A 12,447-nucleotide genomic window follows, 5' to 3' on the forward strand; every position below is an offset into this window, starting at 1 on the left:
GAGAATTCTTTGTTCAGCTCTGAGTCCCATTTTTTAATGGGGTTATTTGATTTTCTGGAGTCCACCTTCCTGAGTTCTTTATATATATTGGATATTAGTCCCCTATCTGATTTGGGATAGGTAAAGATCCTTTCCCAATCTGTTGGTGGCCTTTTTGTCTTATCAACGGTGTCTTTTGCTTTGCAGAAGCTCTGCAATTTTATGAGGTCCCATTTATTGATTCTTGATCTTACAGCACAAGCCATTGCTCTTCTATTCAGGAATTTTTCCCCTGTAACCATATCAGGTATGAGAAGAAACTTCTTCGGTTTTTCCATGAAAGTTCCAAGACCAGGATTTCCCATCTAGCATTTCTGACACTCACAGTCACCAGCTCTATATCATCACTTGTTCCAGTCCTTCTGTGCTCAAGGTTGTTTTGACAGTTGGTATGAAGCAGACAATTGTAGGAGGACTAGTTTGGTCTTGGGAGAAAATACCAACTGGATTGATGAGGTGACAGAATGACAGGCTTGCCTGTGCAAGTGCAATATTTGCTCATTTTCTGACTGCATTTCCATCTTAGCATGACAGGAATTTCTGGTGACTGGAAGAATCTATTCACTTTGGCTCAAAGTGAAGCCATTGACAGTCTACAGGGGGAAAATGTTGAGTCTGGATCTGGGTCACCTCCCCTGGTTGGAAGGTTGTTGATTGACCCTCTTCCAGTACCAGATAAAGTTTGTGTAGTCCTGGCTGTCCTAGAACTTGCTCTGTAGAGGAAGCTGGCCTTGAACTCAACAGAGTGAGTGCCTGAGCTCCCCAAGTGCTGGCATTAAATGTGTGTACGACCACAGCCTAGCTATAAGTTGGAAGACTGTAAATCTTTCAGGAACTATGAGTGTTAGTTACTTGTGCTTAAAAATAAAACCTATCTGTACTTTTTTGTCATCTAGAGACAAGTTTAAGTAACCTGGGAACAGGAAAACTCAATGCAGAAAATACATCCATCATATTGGCCTGTACAGCAGTCTATGGTGACATTCTTTTAATTCATGATATGAGTTGTGAGGGGAACCTGCCCATGCAGAGTGGTGCCACACTTGGGGAGGTGGCTCTGGATTAAAAACAAAACAAATCAAAACAAAAACATTCTAAGCAAGCCATAGAGATTAAGCCAGTAAGCATCATTCTTCTGTGATCTCTAGTCCAGATCCTGCCTCAGTTTCCCTTGATGGACCTGTAAGGTAAATAAAACCCTTCCCTCCTCATGTTGATTTTCATCAGTGTTTTACTACAGCAATGGAATGAGCATTAGAATGCTATGGTTTTGAGTTGTCTTCTGTGGCACATTACAAAATCAGAGCAAAATAATTATTTTGCTCTGTGAACAAACAGGCAGACATGTCTGTACCTAGTATGAGATTGTTAATTACAAAGTATTAATAATAAATTATCATTAAAAGTAATTTGTATTTATTTTTATTATTTGATATATGAGTGCTTTGCCTTCAAGTGTGTCTGTGTACCACATGTTGGTGCTTGAGTAGGACATGAGCCTCCACGTAGGTGCTGAGAATCAAATCCAGGTATCAAGCACTGGGCAACCCTCCAGTCCATGCACCATCATTTTAATGTCTCTTTCAAACATCTATGATGATGATGGATCTATTACTGTTGGAGGGGAACAGCAGAAGAGAAGTGTATGCCTCCCTGAGAGCTTACCATCTATAGTTAAAAGGAACCCATAGAAAGAGTCAACACTTGTCTAATTAGAGCTTGAAACAGGTGGGGTATAGCTACAGCTCAGCTGTTCACACCATGTGAGGCTATTGCAGAAGATAGCCATTTCTTATTTTTTTCAATTTCTATTAGATATTTTCTTCATTTACATTTCAAATGCTATCCCTAAAGTCTCCTATACCCTCCCCCTGCCCTACTCCCCTACCAACCCACTCCCACTTCTTGGCCCTGGAGTTCCCCTGTACAGTGCCATTTAAATTTGCAAGACCAAGGGGCCTCTCTTCCCAATGATGGCCGACTAGGCCATCTTCTGATACATATGCAGCTAGAGACATGAGCTCTGGGGGTACTGGTTAGTTCATATTGTTTCACCTAAAGGGTGGCAGACCCCTTCAGCTCCTTGGGTACTTTCTCTAGCTCCTCTTTGGGGACCCTGTGCTCCATCCAATAGATGACTGTGAGCATCCACTTCTGTATTTGCCAGGCACTGGCATAGCCTCAAAAAAAGACAGCTATATCAGGGTCCTTTCAGCAAAATCTTCCTGGCATTTGCAATGGGGTCTGCCTTTGGTGGCTGATTATGAGATGGATCCCTGGGTGGGGTAGTCTCTGTATGGTTCTTTCATCTTAGCTCCAAACTTTGTCTCTGTAACTCCTTCCATGGGTATTTTGTTCCCTATCCTATGGATAAATCAAGTATCTACACGTTGGTCTTTCTAAATAGCCATTTCTATTTCCCAACACCCACACCAAGCCCTCACAGGGGCCTCCAGCTGCAAGGGACCTAGTGCCCTCTTGTGGCATTGACAGGTATCTTCACTCTTGTGCACAACAACAACAACAACAAAAAGGGATTCACAGGGAGGGACTTGCAGGGTGGGCTTGAGAAGACAGGAGGGAGTGGGGCCAAGACTGGAATGTTAAGTTAATAAATAAATTAATTAATGGAAAACAAGACAATTAAAGGGGAGGCATTCTATTCTGTTGAAGAAATCAACATTGAGTTAAATGTATCAGAGTTATATTGAAGCTGAATAGTAGTGTGGGAATAAGTCAATTATTTCTATTAAGAAAGCTCAACTGAACTGATAATATATTTTTTTTAGTGTTGTAAAAAATAAATTAAAGACTGGAGAGGTGATTCAGACATTATTAGTACTGATCTTATAGAGGACGTGGGTCAGGTCCAACTTTCTAACACCCACATGCAGCTCATACTCACCTGTAGCTACAGTTTCAGAGGATCTGACACCCTCTTGATCCCCAAGAGCTTCTGTAAACACATGGTGTAATACACGTACCCAGGTGCACATATAACCATAAAATGTGTATGTTTTAAAAAGAAACAATTTAAATATTATTCATAATAATATTATTTCTCAACCTTCCTAATGCTGCAACACTTTAATACAATTGCTCAAGTTGTGGTGACTGCCAACCATAAAATTATTTCATTACTATTTTATAACTGTATTTTTCTACTGTTATGAATCATAATGTAAATATCTGATATCATGAACCACAAGCTGGGAAGTACTGACTTAGATTATTTATTTTTAAAATATAGTATTTAAGCAAGACTGACCTATTCATTGTAACTTATAGCCAAAAACACCAGAGTGAATAACAGTTAACATGTAAACTATGATGTTTCTAAGGTTTATTATTTGTATATATATGTATATCTCTGTATGTACATGCAAATAGGAACCTGTGGAGGCCAGAAAAGCATATCATATACCCTAGAGCTGGAGTTACAGGCAGTTGAGAGGCACACAGTGTATTGCTGAAGTTTGAACTCTGGTTCTGAAGAGCAAGAAATACTTTTAACCATTTAAGTTATCATTGCCCAACCCCAAGAGTGAGTCCTAGGTCTGATCCCTAGAACTTAGAAAATAATTTTTGAAATTCTTTTCCCAAAATTATTGATCCAAATCTTAACCTTGTGGATTCTAGACATTATCTTCCCGCTTCCCACTTTCTGCACAGTGATATTAATGTCTTTTAGAATCTTGCCATGAACTACCCACAGAAGTTCACGTAGATGTTAGCTGCTGAGAAAGACACCTAGTGAAGACATGTTACAAATATCAAAGCCACTACAACACATTCATTGAAGAAACATTCATGTTTTCAAACACGCTTAGTGTTTATTGAATGTGCTTGTAATATTAACATTGCAAAGTGGTGTGGGGAGATGTATAGATGGGTGGGAGTGGGACAAGGTGGAAGAACAGCCCTGGAAATAGCTACCACTACCATGGTGTGCAACCTGGGGCAGGGTATATGGGAGAAACATAACAGAGGATAAGCCTTTGTCACAGATCAATTCTTGCTGTGCCATTCCAGATGAACACCCCTCTTGTTGCATTCCTCTTCAAACCAGGGATAATACAAAATATTCAGATTATTATTTTTCTTTTCTACATCTTGCAATAATGTCTGTGATTCCTTGGAAAACGCAGATTTGTCCAGTCTGGCACAAAAACAAACAATTCTGTTTACTAATGGAAAAATATTTACAAATCTGCATGTGTTTTTACCAGGTGCTTGCTGCTGCACACATGTTAAGATCAGAGGACTATTCGTGGAAAATTAGCCTCTCACTTCTCCTATGGGGATTTTTTTGTTGTCAGGCATGGTGGTAAGCCCCTTCTCTCATTGAGACATGTCACCATCCCAAGTTTTGTTGACAGTCATTTGTGTCTCTTTACAGCTATGACTACTTCTCTGTCATCAGTCCCCAGGGATAAAAGAGAGGAATGTATTGAGAATGAAGAGACAGCATAATTCCCTGCAGGGTGAAGGGCCCCTCCAACATACATACACACACATGCACACACACACACACACACACACACACACACACACACACACACACACACCTACACCTTCCACACCTCCTTCTTGTGGCCGTTTCACCCACTCACTGTTTATGTGCTTAATCATGTGTATTTCTTATTCATGCATTATAACTTAGTGTTGAGTTTTCTTACATTTATGAACACTGGTGTAATCAATGTCATAGTCACTAATCTCATAATTGTTCATAGTAACTCTGTTCCTTCTTTATCTTTACTCACTTTCTGTGAGACATTTACAGCATATCCTACACCTTAGCTCAGCTGTCCTCACCGCCTGTTTCCCCAGTGCTGGTATCACTATGTTTACCTAAAAAACATTGTTTTCATTCATTTTCATGACCATCTCTTCTGTCCTTCCCCATGCCTAATCCTAAACCCTCATCCCTTCCCCATCCCCACTCCCTCCATCTGCCTCTCAGGACTATTCTATTCCTCCTTCTAAGTGAGATTCAGGCTTCCTAGTTTGGGCCTTCCTTCTTGTTTTGCTACTTTGGGTCTGGAATTTAGCATGGTACCTGTATTTTAAGGTTAATATGAGGGGGTGGGTCATCTCCATGATGAGGCAGAGACTCAGAATAAGGGAGACAGCCAGGAATCAATGGGGGGGGTGTGACCTTAGCTATTACTCACAACATTGGGGATATGGAACCTGAAGTGGCTAGTTCCTGTAGCCAGACAGGAACTCCAGACACCAAGTAGATAGAGACACTAACTCACCCACAAAACTTTCAACCCAAAATTGATCCTGTCTACAAGAAATGAAGCCACAGGAGTTGGAGCAGAGACTGAGGCAAAGGAATAACCAGCTCAACTTGAGACACATCCTATGGACAAGTGCCAACCCTTAACACTATGAATGATGCTCTGTTATGCTTGCAGACAGGAGCATGTTCTTCTCTGAGAGGTTACACCTAGCAGCTGACTCAGACAAATAACAGACTCCCATAGCCACACATTGGTTGGAACTTGGGGATTCTTATGGAAGAATAGAAAGAAGGATGGCCTGCCCTGAAGGGGATAGGAAGTACACAGGAAAACAGTCAACTAATCTTAAGCCTTAGGTCTCTCAGTGTCTGACCCAACAAGCAAAGAATATAAAGGGCTGGAACTTATATTCCCTGCAATTATGTAGCAAATGTGCAGCTTGGTTTTCATGTGGGTCCTGGAGAACTCCAACAGGGTGTGTCCCCAAAAGCTGTTGTCTGTACGTGGAATATGTTCTAGCTGGGCTGCCTTCTAGCTGGGCTGCCTTGTGTGGCCTCAATGGGAGAGGAAGTTCTAACCTTACAGAGACTTGAAATGCCAAAGTTGGGGGGACAGGGGGTAATACGCAGGTGGCCCTCACATGCTCAGGGGAGAAGAGGAGGAGGAATGTGGAAGGAATGTAGGAGGGGTATCCAGGAGGGGGCAGTGAGCAGGATGTAAAGTGAATAAGTAAAAAAATGAAATTAAGGTGTCCCGGGTCCCTCTGAGACAAACTCGCAGACTGCTGAGGGTGAGGAAGTGGACTGCAGAAGCGAAACAGCTTCTGGGACAGGCAGAAGCAACATAGCTTCTGGGACAGGCTCTGTTTTGGACTGCAGACATCCAGGCACCTTCCCAGCCAGAGGAGAGGTGGCCGCCTGGGAGGGCTCTGATCCCCAGAGCAGGTGAGGGAGTCATCTTGTTTCCCAGGTCCCTCTGACACCAATCTGCACAGATCAGCTCACAGACTGCTGAGAGTGAGCGAGCAGACTGCAGAAGCAAAACAGGTTATGGAATAGGCAGAAGCAACACAGCTTCTGGGACAGACCCCCCTCTCGGGCTCTAGACATCAGGGCACCTTACCCGCCAGAGGAGAGGTCATCACCTGGGAGGGCTCTGACCTCCAGAGCAGGTGAGGGAAACATCTTGTGTCTTGGGTCCCTCAGAGACCAGTCTGTGCAGGTGAGTGCACAGACTGCAGAGGCAACCCATCTTCTGGGATAGGCTCTGTTTTGGGCCTTCATCTTCAGCCAGGAGGCAGGTCTGAATACCAGACTTCTATGTGCATTCCCTGCAAGAGGAGAGCTTGCCTGAAGAGAGTACTCTGACAACTGAGACCCAGAAGAGAGCTGGAATCCCGGGACAGCTGACAGAGGCTAACAGAATCACAGGAGAAACAGGCTCCAGCCAGAGACAACTATAACAACTAATACCAGAGATTCCCAGATAACGAAAGGCAAATGTAAGAATCTTATCAATAGAAAGCAAGAACTCTCACCATCATCAGAACCAAGCACTCCCAACTCTGCCAGTCCTGGATACCCCAACACACCAGAAAAAAAAAAAAAAACAAGAGTAGGATTCAAAATCATATCTCATGATGCTGGTAGAGGACCTTAAGAAGGGCATTAATAACTCACTTAAAGAAATAAGGAGAACACTGCTAAACAGTAGAAGAACTTATGAATCACAGGAAACTCTGCTAAACAGATAGAAGTCCATAAAGAGGAAACCCAAAAATCCCTAAAGAATTACAGGAAAACACAACCAAACAGGTGATGGAATTGAACAAAACCATCCAAGACCTAAAAAGGAAAGTCGAAACAATAAAGAAAACCCAAAGTGAGACAACTCTGGAGATATAAACCCTAGGAAAGAAATCAGGAACCATAGGTGAGAGCATCAGCAACAGAATACAAGAGATGGAAGAGAGAATCTCAGGTGGAGAAAACTCCATACAAAACATGGGCACAACAATCAAAGAAAATGCAAAATGCAAAAAGATCCTAACTCAAAACATCCAGGAAATACAGGACACAATCCGACAGATAATAGGGGTAGATGAGAACGAATATTTTCAACTTAAAGGGCCAGCAAATATCTTCAACAAAATTATAGAAGAAAACTATCTAAACCTAAAGAAAGAGATGCCCATGTACATACAAGAAGCCTACAGAACTCCAAATAGACTGGACCACAAAAGAAATTCCTACCGACACATAATAATCAGAACAACAAATGCACTAAGTGAAGATAGAATATTAAAAGCAGTAAGGGAAAAAGGTTAAGTAACATATAAATGCAGGCCTATTAGAATTACACAAGACTTCTCACCTGAGACTATGAGAGCCAGAAGATCCTAGACAGACCCTAAGAGAACACAATTGCCAGCCCAAGCTTCTATACCCAGCAAAACTCTCAATTACCATAGATGGAGGACCTAAAGTATTCCATGACAAAACCAAATTCACACAATATCTTTCCATGAATGTTGGGAGCCGCCCCCACATTCGCCGTCACAAGATGGCGCTGACATCCTGTGTTCTAAGTGGTAAACAAATAATCTGCGCATGTGCCAAGGGTATTTTACGACTACTTGTACTCTGCCTTTCCCGTGAACGTCAGCTCGGCCATGGGCTGCAGCCAATCAGGGAGTGATGCGTCCTAGGCGAAATATAACTCTCCTAAATAGGGAAGGGTTTTCGGTTTCGTTATTGGGGTGGCTTTCGCTTTTGGGGCTGGGGGTTTGCGCTCCTAGCTCCTGAAGATGTAAGCAATAAAGTTTTGCCGCAGAAGATTCTGGTCTGTTGTGTTCTTCCTGGCCGGGCGTGAGAACGCTATTAAGAATTGGTGCCGAATTCCGGGACGAGAAAATCCGGGACGAGAAAAAATCCGGGACGAAAAAATACAAGAAAACTCGGGACCGGCGCAAGGAAGATCCCTCATTCCAGAACCAGAACTGCGGATCGCGGTAATAAAGGTTCCCGTAAAGCAGACTGTTGAGAAGGATTCAACTGCATGAATTCAGAACTTTTCAGCTGGGGAACGAGAGTACCAGTGAGTACAGCTTTACGAGGTAAGTCTGGTCTTGAACTTTCTAAGGAAATTCAAGACAGTCTATCAGAAGTAAAGTGGAAAATGTTTGGCCTTGAATTTTTTCTAGTGTTAGAAGCCCTTTTGTTCCTTTTCACATGTTATCAAGTGGTTAAGGCAGGGCGGATTCTAGATGAAATTCAGGACAATCTATCAGAAGTAAAGCGGGGAGAGAGAGTAGGAGCAAAGAGAAAATATGGTACACAAAATAAGTATACAGGCCTTTCCAAGGGTCTTGAACCCGAGGAAAAGTTTAGGTCAGGTAAGAATACCTGGGGAGAGATTAGAAGGAAGGAAAAGAAAAAAGAAAAGAAAAAAGATCGATTAGCGGAGGTCTCTAGGAGATACTCGTCACTAGATGAGCTCAGGAAGCCAGCTCTTAGTAGCTCTGAAGCAGATGAAGAATTCTCCTCTGAGGAAACAGACTGGGAGGAAGAAGCAGCCCATTACCAGCCAGCTAATTGGTCAAGAAAAAAGCCAAAAGCGGCTGGCGAAAGCCAGCGTACTGTTCAACCTCCGGGCAGTCGGTTTCAAGGTCCGCCCTATGCGGAGCCCCCGCCCTGCGTAGTGCGTCAGCAATGCGCAGAGAGGCAGTGCGCAGAGAGGCAATGCGCAGAGAGGCAGTGCGCAGAGAGGCAGTGCGCAGAGAGACAGTGCGCAGAGAGGCAGTGCGCAGACTCATTCATTCCCAGAGAGGAACAAAGGAAAATACAACAGGCATTTCCGGTCTTTGAAGGAGCCGAGGGTGGGCGTGTCCACGCTCCGGTAGAATACTTACAAATTAAAGAACTTGCCGAGTCGGTCCGTAAATACGGAACCAATGCTAATTTTACCTTGGTGCAGTTAGACAGGCTCGCCGGCATGGCACTAACTCCTGCTGACTGGCAAACGATTGTAAAAGCCGCTCTCCCTAGTATGGGCAAATATATGGAATGGAGAGCTCTTTGGCACGAAGCTGCACAAGCGCAGGCCCGAACAAACGCAGCTGCTTTGACTCCAGAGCAGAGAGATTGGACTTTTGACTTGTTAACGGGTCAGGGAGCTTATTCTGCTGATCAGACAAACTACCATTGGGGAGCTTATGCCCAAATTTCCTCCACGGCTATTAGGGCCTGGAAGGCGCTCTCCCGAGCAGGTGAAGCCACTGGGCAGTTAACAAAGATAATCCAGGGACCTCAGGAGTCCTTCTCAGATTTTGTGGCCAGAATGACAGAGGCAGCAGAGCGTATTTTTGGAGAGTCAGAGCAAGCTGCGCCTCTGGTAGAACAGCTCATCTATGAGCAAGCCACAAAGGAGTGCCGAGCGGCCATAGCCCCAAGAAAGAACAAAGGCTTACAAGACTGGCTCAGGGTTTGTCGAGAGCTTGGGGGACCTCTCAGCAATGCAGGTTTAGCGGCTGCCATCCTTCAATCCCAAAACCGCTCCATGGGCAGAAATAATCAGAGGACATGTTTTAACTGCGGAAAGCCTGGGCATTTTAAGAAAGATTGCAGAGCTCCAGATAAACAGGGAGGGACTCTCACTCTTTGCTCTAAGTGTGGCAAGGGTTATCATAGAGCCGACCAGTGTCGCTCTGTGAGGGATATAAAGGGCAGAATCCTTCCCCCACCTGATAGTCAATCAGCTTATGTGCCAAAAAACGGGTCATCGGGCCCTCGGTCCCAGGGCCCTCAAAGATATGGGAACCGGTTTGTCAGGACCCAGGAAGCAGTCAGAGAGGCGACCCAGGAAGACCCACAAGGGTGGACCTGCGTGCCGCCTCCGACTTCCTATTAATGCCTCAAATGAGTATTCAGCCGGTGCCAGTGGAGCCTATACCATCCTTGCCCCCGGGAACCATGGGCCTTATTCTCGGCCGGGGTTCACTCACCTTACAGGGCTTAGTAGTCCACCCTGGAGTTATGGATTGTCAACATTCCCCTGAAATACAGGTCTTGTGCTCAAGCCCTAAAGGCGTTTTTTCTATTAGTAAAGGAGATAGGATAGCTCAGCTGCTGCTCCTCCCTGATAATACCAGGGAGAAATTTGCAGGACCTGAGATAAAGAAAATGGGCTCCTCAGGAAATGATTCTGCCTATTTGGTTGTATCTTTGAATGATAGACCTAAGCTCCGCCTTAAGATCAACGGAAAAGAGTTTGAAGGCATCCTTGATACCGGAGCAGATAAAAGTATAATTTCTACACATTGGTGGCCCAAAGCATGGCCCACCACAGAGTCATCTCATTCATTACAGGGCCTAGGTTATCAATCATGTCCCACTATAAGCTCCATTGCCTTGACGTGGGAATCCTCTGAAGGGCAGCAAGGGAAATTCATACCTTATGTGCTCCCACTCCCGGTTAACCTCTGGGGAAGGGATATTATGCAGCATTTGGGCCTTATTTTGTCCAATGAAAACGCCCCATCGGGAGGGTATTCAGCTAAAGCAAAAAATATCATGGCAAAGATGGGTTATAAAGAAGGAAAAGGGTTAGGACATCAAGAACAGGGAAGGATAGAGCCCATCTCACCTAATGGAAACCAAGACAGACAGGGTCTGGGTTTTCCTTAGTGGCCATTGGGGCAGCACGACCCATACCATGGAAAACAGGGGACCCAGTGTGGGTTCCTCAATGGCCCCTATCCTCTGAAAAACTAGAAGCTGTGATTCAACTGGTAGAGGAACAATTAAAACTAGGCCATATTGAACCCTCTACCTCACCTTGGAATACTCCAATTTTTGTAATTAAGAAAAAGTCAGGAAAGTGGAGACTGCTCCATGACCTCAGAGCCATTAATGAGCAAATGAACTTATTTGGCCCAGTACAGAGGGGTCTCCCTGTACTTTCCGCCTTACCACGTGGCTGGAATTTAATTATTATAGATATTAAAGATTGTTTCTTTTCTATACCTTTGTGTCCAAGAGATAGGCCCAGATTTGCCTTTACCATCCCCTCTATTAATCACATGGAACCTGATAAGAGGTATCAATGGAAGGTCTTACCACAGGGAATGTCCAATAGTCCTACTATGTGTCAACTTTACGTGCAAGAAGCTCTTTTGCCAGTGAGGGAACAATTCCCCTCTTTAATTTTGCTCCTTTACATGGATGACATCCTCCTGTGCCATAAAGACCTTACCATGCTACAAAAGGCATATCCTTTTCTACTTAAAACTTTAAGTCAGTGGGGTTTACAGATAGCCACAGAAAAGGTCCAAATTTCTGATACAGGACAATTCTTGGGCTCTGTGGTGTCCCCAGATAAGATTGTGCCCCAAAAGGTAGAGATAAGAAGAGATCACCTCCATACCTTAAATGATTTTCAAAAGCTGTTGGGAGATATTAATTGGCTCAGACCTTTTTTAAAGATTCCTTCCGCTGAGTTAAGGCCTTTGTTTGGTATTTTAGAAGGAGATCCTCATATCTCCTCCCCTAGGACTCTTACTCTAGCTGCTAACCAGGCCTTACAAAAGGTGGAAAAAGCCTTACAGAATGCACAATTACAACGTATTGAGGATTCGCAGCCTTTCAGTTTGTGCGTCTTTAAGACAGCACAATTGCCAACCGCAGTTTTGTGGCAGAATGGGCCATTGTTGTGGATCCATCCAAACGTATCCCCAGCTAAAATAATAGATTGGTATCCTGATGCAATTGCACAGCTTGCCCTTAGAGGCCTAAAAGCAGCAATCACCCACTTTGGGCGAAGTCCATATCTTTTAATTGTACCTTATACCGCTGCACAGGTTCAAACCTTGGCAGCCACATCTAATAATTGGGCAGTTTTAGTTACCTCCTTTTCAGGACAAATAGATAACCATTATCCAAAACATCCAATTTTACAGTTTGCCCAAAATCAATCTGTTGTGTTTCCACAAATAACAGTAAGAAACCCACTTAAAAATGGGATTGTGGTATATACTGATGGATCAAAAACTGGCATAGGTGCCTATGTGGCTAATGGTAAAGTGGTATCCAAACAATATAATGAAAATTCACCTCAAGTGGTAGAATGTTTAGTGGTTTTAGAAGTTTTAAAAACCTTT

This window comes from Mus musculus, chromosome 7 (assembly GCF_000001635.26).
Source record: "Mus musculus strain C57BL/6J chromosome 7, GRCm38.p6 C57BL/6J".
NCBI lineage: Eukaryota > Metazoa > Chordata > Mammalia > Rodentia > Muridae > Mus > Mus musculus.